The following is a 24,805-nucleotide window of genomic DNA, read 5'->3' on the forward strand; positions in this document are numbered from 1 at the left end:
AGCAATATCAGAACAAAGACGACCGTTTCCGGCGTAATTTGACGCGCTGAATGCGATAAAACAAGTTTCAGGTCGCTAGCATGTACAGAAAAAAAGTTACTCACCGATATCCACGAAACAAACGAACGGAATTCGACTTCGTGTTTTGAGCAATATCAAAACAAAGACGACCGATTCCGGCGTAATTTGACGCGCTGAATGCGATAAAACAAGTTTTAGGTCGCTAGCATGTATAGAAAAAAAGTTACCAACCGATATCTGAAAAACAAACAAACGGTCTTCGACTTCGTGTTTCGAGCAATATCAGACCAAAGACGACCGTTTCCGGCGTAATTTGACGCGCTGAATGCGATAAAACAAGTTTGAGGTCGCTAGCATGTATAGAAAAAAAGTTACTCACCGATATCCACGAAACAAACGAACGGAATTCGACTTCGTGTTTTAAGCAATATCGAAACAAAGACGACCGTTTCCGGCGTAATTTGACGCGGTGAATGCGATGAAACAAGTTTTAGGTCGCTAGCATGTATAGAAAAAAAGTTACCCACCGATATCCACGAAACAAACAAACGGAATTCGACTTCGTGTTTTGAGCAATATCAGAACAAAGACGACCGTTTCCGGCGTAATTTGACGCGCTGAATGCGATAAAACAAGTTTTAGGTCGCTAGCATGTATAGAGAAAACGTTACTAACCGATATCTGAAAAACAAACAAACGGACTCCGACTTAGTCTATCGAGCAATATCAAAACAAAGACGGCCGTTTCCGGCGTAATTTGACGCGCTGAATGCGATAAAACAAGTTTTAGGTCGCTAGCATGTATAGAAAAAAAGTTACTCACCGATATCCACGGAACAAACAAACGGAATTCGACTCCGTGTTTTGAGCAATATCAGAACAAAGACGACCGTTTCCGGCGTAATTTGACGCGCTGAATGCGATAAAACAAGTTTCAGGTCGCTAGCATGTACAGAAAAAAAGTTACTCACCGATATCCACGAAACAAACGAACGGAATTCGACTTCGTGTTTTAAGCAATATCAAAACAAAGACGACCGATTCCGGCGTAATTTGACGCGCTGAATGCGATAAAACAAGTTTTAGGTCGCTAGCATGTATAGAAAAAAAGTTACCCACCGATATCTGAAAAACAAACAAACGGACTTCGACTTCGTGTTTCGAGCAATATCAGACCAAAGACGACCGTTTCCGGCGTAATTTGACGCGCTGAATGCGATAAAACAAGTTTGAGGTCGCTAGCATGTATAGAAAAAAAGTTACTCACCGATATCCACGAAACAAACGAACGGAATTCGACTTCGTGTTTTAAGCAATATCGAAACAAAGACGACCGTTTCCGGCGTAATTTGACGCGGTGAATGCGATGAAACAAGTTTTAGGTCGCTAGCATGTATAGAAAAAAAGTTACCCACCGATATCCACGAAACAAACAAACGGAATTCGACTTCGTGTTTTGAGCAATATCAGAACAAAGACGACCGTTTCCGGCGTAATTTGACGCGCTGAATGCGATAAAACAAGTTTTAGGTCGCTAGCATGTATAGAAAAAAAGTTACTCACCGATATCCACGGAACAAACAAACGGAATTCGACTCCGTGTTTTGAGCAATATCGTAACAAAGACGACCGTTTCCGGCGTAATTTGACGCGCTGAATGCGATAAAACAAGTTTGAGGTCGCTAGCATGTATAGAGAAAAAGTTACTAACCGATATCTGAAAAACAAACAAACGGACTCCGACTTAGTCTATCGAGCAATATCAAAACAAAGACGGCCGTTTCCGGCGTAATTTGACGCGCTGAATGCGATAAAACAAGTTTCAGGTCGCTAGCATGTACAGAAAAAAAGTTACTCACCGATATCCACGAAACAAACGAACGGAATTCGACTTCGTGTTTTAAGCAATATCAAAACAAAGACGACCGATTCCGGCGTAATTTGACGCGCTGAATGCGATAAAACAAGTTTTAGGTCGCTAGCATGTATAGAAAAAAAGTTACCAACCGATATCTGAAAAACAAACAAACGGACTTCGACTTCGTGTTTCGAGCAATATCAGACCAAAGACGACCGTTTCCGGCGTAATTTGACGCGCTGAATGCGATAAAACAAGTTTGAGGTCGCTAGCATGTATAGAAAAAAAGTTACTCACCGATATCCACGAAACAAACGAACGGAATTCGACTTCGTGTTTCAAGCAATATCAAAACAAAGACGACCGTTTCCGGCGTAATTTGACGCGCTGAATGCGATAAAACAAGTTTTAGGTCGCTAGCATGTATAGAAAAAAAGTTACCAACCGATATCTGAAAAACAAACAAACGGACTTCGACTTCGTGTTTCGAGCAATATCAGACCAAAGACGACCGTTTCCGGCGTAATTTGACGCGCTGAATGCGATAAAACAAGTTTGAGGTCGCTAGCATGTATAGAAAAAAAGTTACTCACCGATATCCACGAAACAAACGAACGGAATTCGACTTCGTGTTTTAAGCAATATCGAAACAAAGACGACCGTTTCCGGCGTAATTTGACGCGCTGAATGCGATGGAACAAGTTTTAGGTCGCTAGCATGTATAGAAAAAAAGTTACCCACCGATATCCACGAAACAAACAAACGGAATTCGACTTCGTGTTTTGAGCAATATCAGAACAAAGACGACCGTTTCCGGCGTAATTTGACGCGCTGAATGCGATAAAACAAGTTTTAGGTCGCTAGCATGTATAGAAAAAAAGTTACTCACCGATATCCACGGAACAAACAAACGGAATTCGACTCCGTGTTTTGAGCAATATCAGAACAAAGACGACCGTTTCCGGCGTAATTTGACGCGCTGAATGCGATAAAACAAGTTTGAGGTCGCTAGCATGTATAGAAAAAAAGTTACTCACCGATATCCACGAAACAAACGAACGGAATTCGACTTCGTGTTTTAAGCAATATCGAAACAAAGACGACCGTTTCCGGCGTAATTTGACGCGCTGAATGCGATGAAACAAGTTTTAGGTCGCTAGCATGTATAGAAAAAAAGTTACTCACCGATATCCACGAAACAAAAGACCGGAATTCGACTTCGTGTTTTAAGCAATATCGAAACAAAGACGACCGTTTCCGGCGTAATTTGACGCGCTGAATGCGATGAAACAAGTTTTAGGTCGCTAGCATGTATAGAAAAAAAGTTACTCACCGATATCCACGAAACAAACAAACGGAATTCGACTTCGTGTTTTGAGCAATATCAGAACAAAGACGACCGTTTCCGGCGTAATTTGACGCGCTGAATGCGATAAAACAAGTTTTAGGTCGCTAGCATGTATAGAGAAAAAGTTACTAACCGATATCTGAAAAACAAACAAACGGACTCCGACTTAGTCTATCGAGCAATATCAAAACAAAGACGGCCGTTTCCGGCGTAATTTGACGCGCTGAATGCGATAAAACAAGTTTGAGGTCGCTAGCATGTATAGAAAAAAAGTTACTCACCGATATCCACGAAACAAAAGAACGGAATTCGACTTCGTGTTTTAAGCAATATCGAAACAAAGACGACCGTTTCCGGCGTAATTTGACGCGCTGAATGCGATGAAACAAGTTTTAGGTCGCTAGCATGTATAGAAAAAAAGTTACTCACCGATATCCACGAAACAAACAAACGGAATTCGACTCCGTGTTTTGAGCAATATCAGAACAAAGACGACCGTTTCCGGCGTAATTTGACGCGCTGAATGCGATAAAACAAGTTTTAGGTCGCTAGCATGTATAGAGAAAAAGTTACTAACCGATATCTGAAAAACAAACAAACGGACTCCGACTTAGTCTATCGAGCAATATCAAAACAAAGACGGCCGTTTCCGGCGTAATTTGACGCGCTGAATGCGATAAAACAAGTTTTAGGTCGCTAGCATGTATAGAGAAAAAGTTACTAACCGATATCTGAAAAACAAACAAACGGACTCCGACTTAGTCTATCAAGCAATATCAAAACAAAGACGGCCGTTGCCGGCGTAATTTGACGCGCTGAATGCGATAAAACAAGTTTTAAGTCGCTAGCATGTATAGAAAAAAAGTTACTCACCGATATCCACGAAACAAACGAACGGAATTCGACTTCGTGTTTTAAGCAATATCGAAACAAAGACGACCGTTTCCGGCGTAATTTGACGCGCTGAATGCGATGAAACAAGTTTTAGGTCGCTAGCATGTATAGAAAAAAAGTTACTCACCGATATCCACGAAACAAACAAACGGAATTCGACTTCGTGTTTTGAGCAATATCAGAACAAAGACGACCGTTTCCGGCGTAATTTGACGCGCTGAATGCGATAAAACAAGTTTTAGGTCGCTAGCATGTATAGAGAAAACGTTACTAACCGATATCTGAAAAACAAACAAACGGACTCCGACTTAGTCTATCGAGCAATATCAAAACAAAGACGGCCGTTTCCGGCGTAATTTGACGCGCTGAATGCGATAAAACAAGTTTTAGGTCGCTAGCATGTATAGAAAAAAAGTTACTCACCGATATCCACGGAACAAACAAACGGAATTCGACTCCGTGTTTTGAGCAATATCAGAACAAAGACGACCGTTTCCGGCGTAATTTGACGCGCTGAATGCGATAAAACAAGTTTCAGGTCGCTAGCATGTACAGAAAAAAAGTTACTCACCGATATCCACGAAACAAACGAACGGAATTCGACTTCGTGTTTTAAGCAATATCAAAACAAAGACGACCGTTTCCGGCGTAATTTGACGCGCTGAATGCGATAAAACAAGTTTTAGGTCGCTAGCATGTATAGAAAAAAAGTTACCAACCGATATCTGAAAAACAAACAAACGGACTTCGACTTCGTGTTTCGAGCAATATCAGACCAAAGACGACCGTTTCCGGCGTAATTTGACGCGCTGAATGCGATAAAACAAGTTTTAGGTCGCTAGCATGTATAGAAAAAAAGTTACTCACCGATATCCACGGAACAAACAAACGGAATTCGACTCCGTGTTTTGAGCAATATCAGAACAAAGACGACCGTTTCCGGCGTAATTTGACGCGCTGAATGCGATAAAACAAGTTTGAGGTCGCTAGCATGTATAGAAAAAAAGTTACTCACCGATATCCACGAAACAAACGAACGGAATTCGACTTCGTGTTTTAAGCAATATCGAAACAAAGACGACCGTTTCCGGCGTAATTTGACGCGCTGAATGCGATGAAACAAGTTTTAGGTCGCTAGCATGTATAGAAAAAAAGTTACTCACCGATATCCACGAAACAAACAAACGGAATTCGAATTCGTGTTTTGAGCAATATCAGAACAAAGACGACCGTTTCCGGCGTAATTTGACGCGCTGAATGCGATAAAACAAGTTTTAGGTCGCTAGCATGTATAGAGAAAAAGTTACTAACCGATATCTGAAAAACAAACAAACGGACTCCGACTTAGTCTATCGAGCAATATCAAAACAAAGACGGCCGTTTTCGGCGTAATTTGACGCGCTGAATGCGATAAAACAAGTTTTAGGTCGCTAGCATGTATAGAAAAAAAGTTACTCACCAATATCCACGAAACAAACGAACGGAATTCGACTTCGTGTTTCAAGCAATATCAAAACAAAGACGACCGTTTCCGGCGTAATTTGACGCGCTGAATGCGATAAAACAAGTTTGAGGTCGCTAGCATGTATAGAAAAAAAGTTACTCACCGATATCCACGAAACAAAAGAACGGAATTCGACTTCGTGTTTTAAGCAATATCGAAACAAAGACGACCGTTTCCGGCGTAATTTGACGCGCTGAATGCGATGAAACAAGTTTTAGGTCGCTAGCATGTATAGAAAAAAAGTTACTCACCGATATCCACGAAACAAACAAACGGAATTCGACTCCGTGTTTTGAGCAATATCAGAACAAAGACGACCGTTTCCGGCGTAATTTGACGCGCTGAATGCGATAAAACAAGTTTTAGGTCGCTAGCATGTATAGAGAAAAAGTTACTAACCGATATCTGAAAAACAAACAAACGGACTCCGACTTAGTCTATCGAGCAATATCAAAACAAAGACGGCCGTTTCCGGCGTAATTTGACGCGCTGAATGCGATAAAACAAGTTTTAGGTCGCTAGCATGTATAGAGAAAAAGTTACTAACCGATATCTGAAAAACAAACAAACGGACTCCGACTTAGTCTATCAAGCAATATCAAAACAAAGACGGCCGTTGCCGGCGTAATTTGACGCGCTGAATGCGATAAAACAAGTTTTAAGTCGCTAGCATGTATAGAAAAAAAGTTACTCACCGATATCCACGAAACAAACGAACGGAATTCGACTTCGTGTTTTAAGCAATATCGAAACAAAGACGACCGTTTCCGGCGTAATTTGACGCGCTGAATGCGATGAAACAAGTTTTAGGTCGCTAGCATGTATAGAAAAAAAGTTACTCACCGATATCCACGAAACAAACAAACGGAATTCGACTTCGTGTTTTGAGCAATATCAGAACAAAGACGACCGTTTCCGGCGTAATTTGACGCGCTGAATGCGATAAAACAAGTTTTAGGTCGCTAGCATGTATAGAGAAAAAGTTACTAACCGATATCTGAAAAACAAACAAACGGACTCCGACTTAGTCTATCGAGCAATATCAAAACAAAGACGGCCGTTTCCGGCGTAATTTGACGCGCTGAATGCGATAAAACAAGTTTTAGGTCGCTAGCATGTATAGAGAAAAAGTTACTAACCGATATCTGAAAAACAAACAAACGGACTCCGACTTAGTCTATCAAGCAATATCAAAACAAAGACGGCCGTTGCCGGCGTAATTTGACGCGCTGAATGCGATAAAACAAGTTTTAAGTCGCTAGCATGTATAGAAAAAAAGTTACTCACCGATATCCACGAAACAAACGAACGGAATTCGACTTCGTGTTTTAAGCAATATCGAAACAAAGACGACCGTTTCCGGCGTAATTTGACGCGCTGAATGCGATGAAACAAGTTTTAGGTCGCTAGCATGTATAGAAAAAAAGTTACTCACCGATATCCACGAAACAAACAAACGGAATTCGACTTCGTGTTTTGAGCAATATCAGAACAAAGACGACCGTTTCCGGCGTAATTTGACGCGCTGAATGCGATAAAACAAGTTTTAGGTCGCTAGCATGTATAGAGAAAAAGTTACTAACCGATATCTGAAAAACAAACAAACGGACTCCGACTTAGTCTATCGAGCAATATCAAAACAAAGACGGCCGTTTCCGGCGTAATTTGACGCGCTGAATGCGATAAAACAAGTTTTAGGTCGCTAGCATGTATAGAAAAAAAGTTACTCACCGATATCCACGGAACAAACAAACGGAATTCGACTCCGTGTTTTGAGCAATATCAGAACAAAGACGACCGTTTCCGGCGTAATTTGACGCGCTGAATGCGATAAAACAAGTTTCAGGTCGCTAGCATGTACAGAAAAAAAGTTACTCACCGATATCCACGAAACAAACGAACGGAATTCGACTTCGTGTTTTAAGCAATATCAAAACAAAGACGACCGTTTCCGGCGTAATTTGACGCGCTGAATGCGATAAAACAAGTTTTAGGTCGCTAGCATGTATAGAAAAAAAGTTACCAACCGATATCTGAAAAACAAACAAACGGACTTCGACTTCGTGTTTCGAGCAATATCAGACCAAAGACGACCGTTTCCGGCGTAATTTGACGCGCTGAATGCGATAAAACAAGTTTTAGGTCGCTAGCATGTATAGAAAAAAAGTTACTCACCGATATCCACGGAACAAACAAACGGAATTCGACTCCGTGTTTTGAGCAATATCAGAACAAAGACGACCGTTTCCGGCGTAATTTGACGCGCTGAATGCGATAAAACAAGTTTTAGGTCGCTAGCATGTATAGAAAAAAAGTTACTCACCGATATCCACGAAACAAACGAACGGAATTCGACTTCGTGTTTTAAGCAATATCAAAACAAAGACGACCGTTTCCGGCGTAATTTGACGCGCTGAATGCGATGAAACAAGTTTCAGGTCGCTAGCATGTACAGAAAAAAAGTTACTCACCGATATCCACGAAACAAACGAACGGAATTCGACTTCGTGTTTTAAGCAATATCAAAACAAAGACGACCGTTTCCGGCGTAATTTGACGCGCTGAATGCGATAAAACAAGTTTTAGGTCGCTAGCATGTATAGAAAAAAAGTTACCAACCGATATCTGAAAAACAAACAAACGGACTTCGACTTCGTGTTTCGAGCAATATCAGACCAAAGACGACCGTTTCCGGCGTAATTTGACGCGCTGAATGCGATAAAACAAGTTTTAGGTCGCTAGCATGTATAGAAAAAAAGTTACTCACCGATATCCACGGAACAAACAAACGGAATTCGACTCCGTGTTTTAAGCAATATCAGAACAAAGACGACCGTTTCCGGCGTAATTTGACGCGCTGAATGCGATAAAACAAGTTTGAGGTCGCTAGCATGTATAGAAAAAAAGTTACTCACCGATATCCACGAAACAAACGAACGGAATTCGACTTCGTGTTTTAAGCAATATCGAAACAAAGACGACCGTTTCCGGCGTAATTTGACGCGCTGAATGCGATGAAACAAGTTTTAGGTCGCTAGCATGTATAGAAAAAAAGTTACTCACCGATATCCACGAAACAAACAAACGGAATTCGACTTCGTGTTTTGAGCAATATCAGAACAAAGACGACCGTTTCCGGCGTAATTTGACGCGCTGAATGCGATAAAACAAGTTTTAGGTCGCTAGCATGTATAGAAAAAAAGTTACTCACCAATATCCACGAAACAAACGAACGGAATTCGACTTCGTGTTTCAAGCAATATCAAAACAAAGACGACCGTTTCCGGCGTAATTTGACGCGCTGAATGCGATAAAACAAGTTTTAGGTCGCTAGCATGTATAGAAAAAAAGTTACCAACCGATATCTGAAAAACAAACAAACTGACTTCGACTTCGTGTTTCGAGCAATATCAGACCAAAGACGACCGTTTCCGGCGTAATTTGACGCGCTGAATGCGATAAAACAAGTTTGAGGTCGCTAGCATGTATCGAAAAAAAGTTACTCACCGATATCCACGAAACAAAAGAACGGAATTCGACTTCGTGTTTTAAGCAATATCGAAACAAAGACGACCGTTTCCGGCGTAATTTGACGCGCTGAATGCGATGAAACAAGTTTTAGGTCGCTAGCATGTATAGAAAAAAAGTTACTCACCGATATCCACGAAACAAACAAACGGAATTCGACTTCGTGTTTTGAGCAATATCAGAACAAAGACGACCGTTTCCGGCGTAATTTGACGCGCTGAATGCGATAAAACAAGTTTGAGGTCGCTAGCATGTATAGAAAAAAAGTTACTCACCGATATCCACGAAACAAACGAACGGAATTCGACTTCGTGTTTTAAGCAATATCGAAACAAAGACGACCGTTTCCGGCGTAATTTGACGCGCTGAATGCGATGAAACAAGTTTTAGGTCGCTAGCATGTATAGAAAAAAAGTTACTCACCGATATCCACGAAACAAACAAACGGAATTCGACTTCGTGTTTTGAGCAATATCAGAACAAAGACGACCGTTTCCGGCGTAATTTGACGCGCTGAATGCGATAAAACAAGTTTTAGGTCGCTAGCATGTATAGAGAAAAAGTTACTAACCGATATCTGAAAAACAAACAAACGGACTCCGACTTAGTCTATCGAGCAATATCAAAACAAAGACGGCCGTTTCCGGCGTAATTTGACGCGCTGAATGCGATAAAACAAGTTTTAGGTCGCTAGCATGTATAGAAAAAAAGTTACTCACCAATATCCACGAAACAAACGAACGGAATTCGACTTCGTGTTTCAAGCAATATCAAAACAAAGACGACCGTTTCCGGCGTAATTTGACGCGCTGAATGCGATAAAACAAGTTTTAGGTCGCTAGCATGTATAGAAAAAAAGTTACCAACCGATATCTGAAAAACAAACAAACTGACTTCGACTTCGTGTTTCGAGCAATATCAGACCAAAGACGACCGTTTCCGGCGTAATTTGACGCGCTGAATGCGATAAAACAAGTTTGAGGTCGCTAGCATGTATCGAAAAAAAGTTACTCACCGATATCCACGAAACAAAAGAACGGAATTCGACTTCGTGTTTTAAGCAATATCGAAACAAAGACGACCGTTTCCGGCGTAATTTGACGCGCTGAATGCGATGAAACAAGTTTTAGGTCGCTAGCATGTATAGAAAAAAAGTTACTCACCGATATCCACGAAACAAACAAACGGAATTCGACTTCGTGTTTTGAGCAATATCAGAACAAAGACGACCGTTTCCGGCGTAATTTGACGCGCTGAATGCGATAAAACAAGTTTTAGGTCGCTAGCATGTATAGAGAAAAAGTTACTAACCGATATCTGAAAAACAAACAAACGGACTCCGACTTAGTCTATCGAGCAATATCAAAACAAAGACGGCCGTTTCCGGCGTAATTTGACGCGCTGAATGCGATAAAACAAGTTTGAGGTCGCTAGCATGTATAGAAAAAAAGTTACTCACCGATATCCACGAAACAAAAGAACGGAATTCGACTTCGTGTTTTAAGCAATATCGAAACAAAGACGACCGTTTCCGGCGTAATTTGACGCGCTGAATGCGATGAAACAAGTTTTAGGTCGCTAGCATGTATAGAAAAAAAGTTACTCACCGATATCCACGAAACAAACAAACGGAATTCGACTCCGTGTTTTGAGCAATATCAGAACAAAGACGACCGTTTCCGGCGTAATTTGACGCGCTGAATGCGATAAAACAAGTTTTAGGTCGCTAGCATGTATAGAGGAAAAGTTACTAACCGATATCTGAAAAACAAACAAACGGACTCCGACTTAGTCTATCGAGCAATATCAAAACAAAGACGGCCGTTTCCGGCGTAATTTGACGCGCTGAATGCGATAAAACAAGTTTTAGGTCGCTAGCATGTATAGAGAAAAAGTTACTAACCGATATCTGAAAAACAAACAAACGGACTCCGACTTAGTCTATCAAGCAATATCAAAACAAAGACGGCCGTTGCCGGCGTAATTTGACGCGCTGAATGCGATAAAACAAGTTTTAAGTCGCTAGCATGTATAGAAAAAAAGTTACTCACCGATATCCACGAAACAAACGAACGGAATTCGACTTCGTGTTTTCAGCAATATCGAAACAAAGACGACCGTTTTCGGCGTAATTTGACGCGCTGGATGCGATGAAACAAGTTTGAGGTCGCTAGCATGTATAGAAAAAAAGTTACTCACCGATATCCACGAAACAAACAAACGGAATTCGACTCCGTGTTTTGAGCAATATCAGAACAAAGACGACCGTTTCCGGCGTAATTTGACGCGCTGAATGCGATAAAACAAGTTTTAGGTCGCTAGCATGTATAGAAAAAAAGTTACTCACCGATATCCACGAAACAAACGAACGGAATTCGACTTCGTGTTTTGAGCAATATCGAAACGAAGACGACCGTTTCCGGCGTAATTTGACGCGCTGAATGCGATAAAACAAGTTTGAGGTCGCTAGCATGTATAGAAAAAAAGTTACTCACCGATATCCACGAAACAAACAAACGGAATTCGACTCCGTGTTTTGAGCAATATCAGAACAAAGACGACCGTTTCCGGCGTAATTTGACGCGCTGAATGCGATAAAACAAGTTTTAGGTCGCTAGCATGTATAGAGAAAAAGTTACCAACCGATATCTGAAAAACAAACAAACTGACTTCGACTTCGTGTTTCGAGCAATATCAGACCAAAGACGACCGTTTCCGGCGTAATTTGACGCGCTGAATGCGATAAAACAAGTTTGAGGTCGCTAGCATGTATCGAAAAAAAGTTACTCACCGATATCCACGAAACAAAAGAACGGAATTCGACTTCGTGTTTTAAGCAATATCGAAACAAAGACGACCGTTTCCGGCGTAATTTGACGCGCTGAATGCGATGAAACAAGTTTTAGGTCGCTAGCATGTATAGAAAAAAAGTTACTCACCGATATCCACGAAACAAACAAACGGAATTCGACTTCGTGTTTTGAGCAATATCAGAACAAAGACGACCGTTTCCGGCGTAATTTGACGCGCTGAATGCGATAAAACAAGTTTTAGGTCGCTAGCATGTATAGAGAAAAAGTTACTAACCGATATCTGAAAAACAAACAAACGGACTCCGACTTAGTCTATCAAGCAATATCAAAACAAAGACGGCCGTTTCCGGCGTAATTTGACGCGCTGAATGCGATAAAACAAGTTTGAGGTCGCTAGCATGTATAGAAAAAAAGTTACTCACCGATATCGACGAAACAAAAGAACGGAATTCGACTTCGTGTTTTAAGCAATATCAAAACAAAGACGACCGGTCCAGGCGTAATTTGACGCGCTGAATGCGATAAAACAAGTTTTAGGTCGCTAGCATGTATAGAAAAAAGTTACTCACCGATATCCACGAAACAAACGAACGGAATTCGACTTCGTGTTTTAAGCAATATCGAAACAAAGACGACCGTTTCCGGCGTAATTTGACGCGCTGAATGCGATAAAACAAGTTTTAGGTCGCTAGCATGTATAGAAAAAAAGTTACTCACCGATATCCACGAAACAAACAAACGGAATTCGACTCCGTGTTTTGAGCAATATCAGAACAAAGACGACCGTTTCCGGCGTAATTTGACGCGCTGAATGCGATGAAACAAGTTTTAGGTCGCTAGCATGTATAGAAAAAAAGTTACTCACCGATATCCACGAAACGAACAAACGGAATTCGACTCCGTGTTTTGAGCAATATCAGAACAAAGACGACCGTTTCTGGCGTAATTTGACGCGCTGAATGCGATAAAACAAGTTTTAGGTCGCTGGCATGTATAGAAAAAAAGTTACTCACCGATATCCACGAAACGAACAAACGGAATTCGACTCCGTGTTTTGAGCAATATCAGAACAAAGACGACCGTTTCCGGCGTAAATTGACGCGCTGAATGCGATAAAACAAGTTTTAGGTCGCTAGCATGTATAGAAAAAAAGTTACTCACCGATATCCACGAAACAAACGAACGGAATTCGACTTCGTGTTTTAAGCAATATCAAAACAAAGACGACCGGTCCAGGCGTAATTTGACGCGCTGAATGCGATAAAACAAGTTTTAGGTCGCTAGCATGTATAGAAAAAAGTTACTCACCGATATCCACGAAACAAACGAACGGAATTCGACTTCGTGTTTTAAGCAATATCGAAACAAAGACGACCGTTTTCGGCGTAATTTGACGCGCTGAATGCGATAAAACAAGTTTTAGGTCGCTAGCATGTATAGAAAAAAAGTTACTCACCGATATCCACGAAACAAACAAACGGAATTCGACTCCGTGTTTTGAGCAATATCAGAACAAAGACGACCGTTTCCGGCGTAATTTGACGCGCTGAATGCGATGAAACAAGTTTTAGGTCGCTAGCATGTATAGAAAAAAAGTTACTCACCGATATCCACGAAACGAACAAACGGAATTCGACTCCGTGTTTTGAGCAATATCAGAACAAAGACGACCGTTTCTGGCGTAATTTGACGCGCTGAATGCGATAAAACAAGTTTTAGGTCGCTGGCATGTATAGGAAAAAAGTTACTCACCGATATCCACGAAACGAACAAACGGAATTCGACTCCGTGTTTTGAGCAATATCAGAACAAAGACGACCGTTCCCGGCGTAAATTGACGCGCTGAATGCGATAAAACAAGTTTTAGGTCGCTAGCATGTATAGAAAAAAAGTTACTCACCGATATCCACGAAACGAACAAACGGAATTCGACTCCGTGTTTTGAGCAATATCAGAACAAAGACGACCGTTTCTGGCGTAATATGACGCGCTGAATGCGATAAAACAAGTTTTAGGTCGCTAGCATGTATAGAAAATAAGTTACTCACCGATATCCACGAAACAAACAAACGGAATTCGACTCCGTGTTTTGAGCAATATCAGAACAAAGACGACCGTTTCTGGCGGAATTTGACGCGCTGAATGCGATAAAACAAGTTTTAGGTCGCTAGCATGTACAGAAAAAAAGTTACTAACCGATATCTGAAAAACAAACAAACGGACTTCGACTTCGTGTTTCGAGCAATATCAAAACAAAGACGACCGTTTCCGGCGTAATTTGACGCGCTGAATGCGATAAAACAAGTTTTAGGTCGCAAGCATGTATAGAAAAAAAGTTACTCACCGATATCCACGAAACAAACGAACGGAATTCGACTTCGTGTTTTAAGCAATATCAAAACAAAGACGACCGGTCCAGGCGTAATTTGACGCGCTGAATGCGATAAAACAAGTTTTAGGTCGGTAGCATGTATAGAAAAAAGTTACTCACCGATATCCACGAAACAAACGAACGGAATTCGACTTCGTGTTTTAAGCAATATCGAAACAAAGACGACCGTTTCCGGCGTAATTTGACGCGCTGAATGCGATAAAACAAGTTTTAGGTCGCTAGCATGTATAGAAAAAAAGTTACTCACCGATATCCACGAAACAAACAAACGGAATTCGACTCCGTGTTTTGAGCAATATCAGAACAAAGACGACCGTTTCCAGCGTAATTTGACGCGCTGAATGCGATAAAACAAGTTTTAGGTCGCTAGCATGTATAGAAAAAAAGTTACTCACCGATATCCACGAAACAAACAAACGGAATTCGACTCCGTGTTTTGAGCAATATCAGAACAAAGACGACCGTTTCTGGCGGAATTTGACGCGCTGAATGCGATAAAACAAGTTTTAGGTCGCTAGCATGTACAGAAAAAAAGTTACCAACCGATATCTGAAAAACAAACAAACGGACTTCGACTTCGTGTTTCGAGCAATATCAAAACAAAGACGACCGTTTCCGGCGTAATTTGACGCGCTGAATGCGATAAAACAAGTTTTAGGTCGCTAGCATGTATAGAAAAAAAGTTACTCACCGATATCCACGAAACAAACGAACGGAATTCGACTTCGTGTTTTAAGCAATATCAAAACAAAGACGACCGGTCCAGGCGTAATTTGACGCGCTGAATGCGATAAAACAAGTTTTAGGTCGCTAGCATGTATAGAAAAAAGTTACTCACCGATATCCACGAAACAAACGAACGGAATTCGACTTCGTGTTTTAAGCAATATCGAAACAAAGACGACCGTTTCCGGCGTAATTTGACGCGCTGAATGCGATAAAATAAGTTTTAGGTCGCTAGCATGTATAGAAAAAAAAATACTCACCGATATCCACGAAACAAACAAACGGAATTCGACTCCGTGTTTTGAGCAATATCAGAACAAAGACGACCGTTTCCGGCGTAATTTGACGCGCTGAATGCGATAAAACAAGTTTTAGGTCGCTAGCATGTATAGAAAAAAAGTTACTCACCGATATCCACGAAACGAACAAACGGAATTCGACTCCGTGTTTTGAGCAATATCAGAACAAAGACGACCGTTTCTGGCGTAATTTGACGCGCTGAATGCGATAAAACAAGTTTTAGGTCGCTGGCATGTATAGAAAAAAAGTTACTCACCGATATCCACGAAACGAACAAACGGAATTCGACTCCGTGTTTTGAGCAATATCAGAACAAAGACGACCGTTTCTGGCGTAATTTGACGCGCTGAATGCGATAAAACAAGTTTTAGGTCGCTAGCATGTATAGAAAAAAAGTTACTCACCGATATCCACGAAACAAACAAACGGAATTCGACTCCGTGTTTTGAGCAATATCAGAACAAAGACGACCGTTTCTGGCGGAATTTGACGCGCTGAATGCGATAAAACAAGTTTTAGGTCTCTAGCATGTACAGAAAAAAAGTTACTAACCGATATCTGAAAAACAAACAAACGGACTTCGACTTCGTGTTTCGAGCAATATCAAAACAAAGACGACCGTTTCCGGCGTAATTTGACGCGCTGAATGCGATAAAACAAGTTTTAGGTCGCAAGCATGTATAGAAAAAAAGTTACTCACCGATATCCACGAAACAAACGAACGGAATTCGACTTCGTGTTTTAAGCAATATCAAAACAAAGACGACCGGTCCAGGCGTAATTTGACGCGCTGAATGCGATAAAACAAGTTTTAGGTCGCTAGCATGTATAGAAAAAAGTTACTCACCGATATCCACGAAACAAACGAACGGAATTCGACTTCGTGTTTTAAGCAATATCGAAACAAAGACGACCGTTTCCGGCGTAATTTGACGCGCTGAATGCGATAAAACAAGTTTTAGGTCGCTAGCATGTATAGAAAAAAAGTTACTCACCGATATCCACGAAACAAACAAACGGAATTCGACTTCGTGTTTTAAGCAATATCGAAACAAAGACGACCGTTTCCGGCGTAATTTGACGCGCTGAATGCGATAAAATAAGTTTTAGGTCGCTAGCATGTATAGAAAAAAAAATACTCACCGATATCCACGAAACAAACAAACGGAATTCGACTCCGTGTTTTGAGCAATATCAGAACAAAGACGACCGTTTCCGGCGTAATTTGACGCGCTGAATGCGATAAAACAAGTTTTAGGTCGCTAGCATGTATAGAAAAAAAGTTACTCACCGATATCCACGAAACGAACAAACGGAATTCGACTCCGTGTTTTGAGCAATATCAGAACAAAGACGACCGTTTCTGGCGTAATTTGACGCGCTGAATGCGATAAAACAAGTTTTAGGTCGCTGGCATGTATAGAAAAAAAGTTACTCACCGATATCCACGAAACGAACAAACGGAATTCGACTCCGTGTTTTGAGCAATATCAGAACAAAGACGACCGTTTCTGGCGTAATTTGACGCGCTGAATGCGATAAAACAAGTTTTAGGTCGCTAGCATGTATAGAAAAAAAGTTACTCACCGATATCCACGAAACAAACAAACGGAATTCGACTCCGTGTTTTGAGCAATATCAGAACAAAGACGACCGTTTCTGGCGGAATTTGACGCGCTGAATGCGATAAAACAAGTTTTAGGTCTCTAGCATGTACAGAAAAAAAGTTACTAACCGATATCTGAAAAACAAACAAACGGACTTCGACTTCGTGTTTCGAGCAATATCAAAACAAAGACGACCGTTTCCGGCGTAATTTGACGCGCTGAATGCGATAAAACAAGTTTTAGGTCGCAAGCATGTATAGAAAAAAAGTTACTCACCGATATCCACGAAACAAACGAACGGAATTCGACTTCGTGTTTTAAGCAATATCAAAACAAAGACGACCGGTCCAGGCGTAATTTGACGCGCTGAATGCGATAAAACAAGTTTTAGGTCGCTAGCATGTATAGAAAAAAGTTACTCACCGATATCCACGAAACAAACGAACGGAATTCGACTTCGTGTTTTAAGCAATATCGAAACAAAGACGACCGTTTCCGGCGTAATTTGACGCGCTGAATGCGATAAAACAAGTTTTAGGTCGCTAGCATGTATAGAAAAAAAGTTACTCACCGATATCCACGAAACAAACAAACGGAATTCGACTCCGTGTTTTGAGCAATATCAGAACAAAGACGACCGTTTCCAGCGTAATTTGACGCGCTGAATGCGATAAAACAAGTTTTAGGTCGCTAGCATGTATAGAAAAAAAGTTACTTACCGATATCCACGAAACAAACAAACGGAATTCGACTCCGTGTTTTGAGCAATATCAGAACAAAGACGACCGTTTCTGGCGGAATTTGACGCGCTGAATGCGATAAAACAAGTTTTAGGTCGCTAGCATGTACAGAAAAAAAGTTACCAACCGATATCTGAAAAACAAACAAACGGACTTCGACTTCGTGTTTCGAGCAATATCAAAACAAAGACGACCGTTTCCGGCGTAATTTGACGCGCTGAATGCGATAAAACAAGTTTTAGGTCGCTAGCATGTATAGAAAAAAAGTTACTCACCGATATCCACGAAACAAACAAACGGAATTCGACTCCGTGTTTTGAGCAATATCAGAACAAAGACGACCGTTTCTGGCGGAATTTGACGCGCTGAATGCGATAAAACAAGTTTTAGGTCGCTAGCATGTACAGAAAAAAAGTTACCAACCGATATCTGAAAAACAAACAAACGGACTTCGACTTCGTGTTTCGAGCAATATCAAAACAAAGACGACCGTTTCCGGCGTAATTTGACGCGCTAAATGCGATGAAACAAGTTTTAGGTCGCTAGCATGTATAGAAAAAAAGTTACTCACCGATATCCACGAAACAAACGAACGGAATTCGACTTCGTGTTTTAAGCAATATCAAAACAAAGACGACCGGTCCAGGCGTAATTTGACGCGCTGAATGCGATAAAACAAGTTTTAGGTCGCTAGCATGTATAGAAAAAAGTTACTCACCGATATCCACGAAACAAACGAACGGAATTCGACTTCGTGTTTTAAGCAATATCGAAACAAAGACGACCGTTTCCGGCGTAATTTGACGCGCTGAATGCGATAAAACAAGTTTTAGGTCGCTAGCATGTATAGAAAAAAAGTTACTCACCGATATCCACGAAACAAACAAACGGAATTCGACTCCGTGTTTTGAGCAATATCAGAACAAAGACGACCGTTTCCGGCGTAATTTGACGCGCTGAATGCGATGAAACAAGTTTTAGGTCGCTAGCATGTATAGAAAAAAAGTTACTCACCGATATCCACGAAACGAACAAACGGAATTCGACTCCGTGTTTTGAGCAATATCAGAACAAAGACGACCGTTTCCGGCGTAATTTGACGCGCTGAATGCGATAAAACAAGTTTTAGGTCGCTGGCATGTATAGAAAAAAAGTTACTCACCGATATCCACGAAACGAACAAACGGAATTCGACTCCGTGTTTTGAGCAATATCAGAACAAAGACGACCGTTTCCGGCGTAAATTGACGCGCTGAATGCGATAAAACAAGTTTTAGGTCGCTAGCATGTATAGAAAAAAAGTTACTCACCGATATCCACGAAACAAACGAACGGAATTCGACTTCGTGTTTTAAGCAATATCAAAACAAAGACGACCGGTCCAGGCGTAATTTGACGCGCTGAATGCGATAAAACAAGTTTTAGGTCGCTAGCATGTATAGAAAAAAGTTACTCACCGATATCCACGAAACAAACGAACGGAATTCGACTTCGTGTTTTAAGCAATATCGAAACAAAGACGACCGTTTTCGGCGTAATTTGACGCGCTGAATGCGATAAAACAAGTTTTAGGTCGCTAGCATGTATAGAAAAAAAGTGACTCACCGATATCCACGAAACAAACAAACGGAATTCGACTCCGTGTTTTGAGCAATATCAGAACAAAGACGACCGTTTCCGGCGTAATTTGACGCGCTGAATGCGATGAAACAAGTTTTAGGTCGCTAGCATGTATAGAAAAAAAGTTACTCACCGATATCCACGAAACGAACAAACGGAATTCGACTCCGTGTTTTGAGCAATATCAGAACAAAGACGACCGTTTCTGGCGTAATTTGACGCGCTGAATGCGATAAAACAAGTTTTAGGTCGCTGGCATGTATAGAAAAAAAGTTACTCACCGATATCCACGAAACGAACAAACGGAATTCGACTCCGTGTTTTGAGCAATATCAGAACAAAGACGACCGTTTCCGGCGTAAATTGACGCGCTGAATGCGATAAAACAAGTTTTAGGTCGCTAGCATGTATAGAAAAAAAGTTACTCACCGATATCCACGAAACGAACAAACGGAATTCGACTCCGTGTTTTGAGCAATATCAGAACAAAGACGACCGTTTCTGGCGTAATATGACGCGCTGGATGCGATAAAACAAGTTTTAGGTCGCTAGCATGTATAGAAAATAAGTTACTCACCGATATCCACGAAACAAACAAACGGAATTCGACTCCGTGTTTTGAGCAATATCAGAACAAAGACGACCGTTTCTGGCGGAATTTGACGCGCTGAATGCGATAAAACAAGTTTTAGGTCGCTAGCATGTACAGAAAAAAAGTTACTAACCGATATCTGAAAAACAAACAAACGGACTTCGACTTCGTGTTTCGAGCAATATCAAAACAAAGACGACCGTTTCCGGCGTAATTTGACGCGCTGAATGCGATAAAACAAGTTTTAGGTCGCAAGCATGTATAGAAAAAAAGTTACTCACCGATATCCACGAAACAAACGAACGGAATTCGACTTCGTGTTTTAAGCAATATCAAAACAAAGACGACCGGTCCAGGCGTAATTTGACGCGCTGAATGCGATAAAACAAGTTTTAGGTCGCTAGCATGTATAGAAAAAAGTTACTCACCGATATCCACGAAACAAACGAACGGAATTCGACTTCGTGTTTTAAGCAATATCGAAACAAAGACGACCGTTTTCGGCGTAATTTGACGCGCTGAATGCGATAAAACAAGTTTTAGGTCGCTAGCATGTATAGAAAAAAAGTGACTCACCGATATCCACGAAACAAACAAACGGAATTCGACTCCGTGTTTTGAGCAATATCAGAACAAAGACGACCGTTTCCGGCGTAATTTGACGCGCTGAATGCGATGAAACAAGTTTTAGGTCGCTAGCATGTATAGAAAAAAAGTTACTCACCGATATCCACGAAACGAACAAACGGAATTCGACTCCGTGTTTTGAGCAATATCAGAACAAAGACGACCGTTTCTGGCGTAATTTGACGCGCTGAATGCGATAAAACAAGTTTTAGGTCGCTAGCATGTATAGAAAAAAAGTTACTCACCGATATCCACGAAACGAACAAACGGAATTCGACTCCGTGTTTTGAGCAATATCAGAACAAAGACGACCGTTTCTGGCGTAATATGACGCGCTGGATGCGATAAAACAAGTTTTAGGTCGCTAGCATGTATAGAAAATAAGTTACTCACCGATATCCACGAAACAAACAAACGGAATTCGACTCCGTGTTTTGAGCAATATCAGAACAAAGACGACCGTTTCTGGCGGAATTTGACGCGCTGAATGCGATAAAACAAGTTTTAGGTCGCTAGCATGTACAGAAAAAAAGTTACTAACCGATATCTGAAAAACAAACAAACGGACTTCGACTTCGTGTTTCGAGCAATATCAAAACAAAGACGACCGTTTCCGGCGTAATTTGACGCGCTGAATGCGATAAAACAAGTTTTAGGTCGCAAGCATGTATAGAAAAAAAGTTACTCACCGATATCCACGAAACAAACGAACGGAATTCGACTTCGTGTTTTAAGCAATATCAAAACAAAGACGACCGGTCCAGGCGTAATTTGACGCGCTGAATGCGATAAAACAAGTCTTAGGTCGCTAGCATGTATAGAAAAAAGTTACTCACCGATATCCACGAAACAAACGAACGGAATTCGACTTCGTGTTTTAAGCAATATCGAAACAAAGACGACCGTTTCCGGCGTAATTTGACGCGCTGAATGCGATAAAACAAGTTTTAGGTCGCTAGCATGTATAGAAAAAAAGTTACTCACCGATATCCACGAAACAAACAAACGGAATTCGACTCCGTGTTTTGAGCAATATCAGAACAAAGACGACCGTTTCCAGCGTAATTTGACGCGCTGAATGCGATAAAACAAGTTTTAGGTCGCTAGCATGTATAGAAAAAAAGTTACTCACCGATATCCACGAAACAAACAAACGGAATTCGACTCCGTGTTTTGAGCAATATCAGAACAAAGACGACCGTTTCTGGCGGAATTTGACGCGCTGAATGCGATAAAACAAGTTTTAGGTCGCTAGCATGTACAGAAAAAAAGTTACCAACCGATATCTGAAAAACAAACAAACGGACTTCGACTTCGTGTTTTGAGCAATATCAAAACAAAGACGACCGTTTCCGGCGTAATTTGACGCGCTGAATGCGATAAAACAAGTTTTAGGTCGCTAGCATGTATAGAAAAAAAGTTACTCACCGATATCCACGAAACGAACAAACGGAATTCGACTCCGTGTTTTGAGCAATATCAGAACAAAGACGACCGTTTCTGGCGTAATATGACGCGCTGAATGCGATAAAACAAGTTTTAGGTCGCTAGCATGTATAGAAAATAAGTTACTCACCGATATCCACGAAACAAACAAACGGAATTCGACTCCGTGTTTTGAGCAATATCAGAACAAAGACGACCGTTTCTGGCGGAATTTGACGCGCTGAATGCGATAAAACAAGTTTTAGGTCGCTAGCATGTACAGAAAAAAAGTTACTAACCGATATCTGAAAAACAAACAAACGGACTTCGACTTCGTGTTTCGAGCAATATCAAAACAAAGACGACCGTTTCCGGCGTAATTTGACGCGCTGAATGCGATAAAACAAGTTTTAGGTCGCAAGCATGTATAGAAAAAAAGTTACTCACCGATATCCACGAAACAAACGAACGGAATTCGACTTCGTGTTTTAAGCAATATCAAAACAAAGACGACCGGTCCAGGCGTAATTTGACGCGCTGAATGCGATAAAACAAGTCTTAGGTCGCTAGCATGTATAGAAAAAAGTTACTCACCGATATCCACGAAACAAACGAACGGAATTCGACTTCGTGTTTTAAGCAATATCGAAACAAAGACGACCGTTTCCGGCGTAATTTGACGCGCTGAATGCGATAAAACAAGTTTTAGGTCGCTAGCATGTATAGAAAAAAAGTTACTCACCGATATCCACGAAACAAACAAACGGAATTCGACTCCGTGTTTTGAGCAATATCAGAACAAAGACGACCGTTTCCAGCGTAATTTGACGCGCTGAATGCGATAAAACAAGTTTTAGGTCGCTAGCATGTATAGAAAAAAAGTTACTCACCGATATCCACGAAACGAACAAACGGAATTCGACTCCGTGTTTTGAGCAATATCGGAACAAAGACGACCGTTTCTGGCGGAATTTGACGCGCTGAATGCGATAAAACAAGTTTTAGGTCGCTAGCATGTACAGAAAAAAAGTTACCAACCGATATCTGAAAAACAAACAAACGGACTTCGACTTCGTGTTTTGAGCAATATCAAAACAAAGACGACCGTTTCCGGCGTAATTTGACGCGCTGAATGCGATAAAACAAGTTTTAGGTCGCTGGCATGTATAGAAAAAAAGTTACTCACCGATATCCACGAAACAAACAAACGGAATTCGACTCCGTGTTTTGAGCAATATCAGAACAAAGACGACCGTTTCCGGCGTAATTTGACGCGCTGAATGCGATGAAACAAGTTTTAGGTCGCTAGCATGTATAGAAAAAAAGTTACTCACCGATATCCACGAAACGAACAAACGGAATTCGACTCCGTGTTTTGAGCAATATCAGAACAAAGACGACCGTTTCTGGCGTAATTTGACAAGCTGAATGCGATAAAACAAGTTTTAGGTCGCTGGCATGTATAGAAAAAAAGTTACTCACCGATATCCACGAAACGAACAAACGGAATTCGACTCCGTGTTTTGAGCAATATCAGAACAAAGACGACCGTTTCCGGCGTAAATTGACGCGCTGAATGCGATAAAACAAGTTTTAGGTCGCTAGCATGTATAGAAAAAAAGTTACTCACCGATATCCACGAAACGAACAAACGGAATTCGACTCCGTGTTTTGAGCAATATCAGAACAAAGACGACCGTTTCTGGCGTAATATGACGCGCTGAATGCGATAAAACAAGTTTTAGGTCGCTAGCATGTATAGAAAATAAGTTACTCACCGATATCCACGAAACAAACAAACGGAATTCGACTCCGTGTTTTGAGCAATATCAGAACAAAGACGACCGTTTCTGGCGGAATTTGACGCGCTGAATGCGATAAAACAAGTTTTAGGTCGCTAGCATGTACAGAAAAAAAGTTACTAACCGATATCTGAAAAACAAACAAACGGACTTCGACTTCGTGTTTCGAGCAATATCAAAACAAAGACGACCGTTTCCGGCGTAATTTGACGCGCCGAATGCGATAAAACAAGTTTTAGGTCGCAAGCATGTATAGAAAAAAAGTTACTCACCGATATCCACGAAACAAACGAACGGAATTCGACTTCGTGTTTTAAGCAATATCAAAACAAAGACTACCGGTCCAGGCGTAATTTGACGCGCTGAATGCGATAAAACAAGTTTTAGGTCGCTAGCATGTATAGAAAAAAGTTACTCACCGATATCCACGAAACAAACGAACGGAATTCGACTTCGTGTTTTAAGCAATATCGAAACAAAGACGACCGTTTCCGGCGTAATTTGACGCGCTGAATGCGATAAAACAAGTTTTAGGTCGCTAGCATGTATAGAAAAAAAGTTACTCACCGATATCCACGAAACAAACAAACGGAATTCGACTCCGTGTTTTGAGCAATATCAGAACAAAGACGACCGTTTCCAGCGTAATTTGACGCGCTGAATGCGATAAAACAAGTTTTAGGTCGCTAGCATGTATAGAAAAAAAGTTACTCACCGATATCCACGAAACAAACAAACGGAATTCGACTCCGTGTTTTGAGCAATATCAGAACAAAGACGACCGTTTCTGGCGGAATTTGACGCGCTGAATGCGATAAAACAAGTTTTAGGTCGCTAGCATGTACAGAAAAAAAGTTACCAACCGATATCTGAAAAACAAACAAACGGACTTCGACTTCGTGTTTCGAGCAATATCAAAACAAAGACGACCGTTTCCGGCGTAATTTGACGCGCTGAATGCGATAAAACAAGTTTTAGGTCGCTAGCATGTATAGAAAAAAAGTTACT

Source organism: Diprion similis, chromosome 4, assembly GCF_021155765.1.
Source record: "Diprion similis isolate iyDipSimi1 chromosome 4, iyDipSimi1.1, whole genome shotgun sequence".
Lineage (NCBI taxonomy): Eukaryota > Metazoa > Arthropoda > Insecta > Hymenoptera > Diprionidae > Diprion > Diprion similis.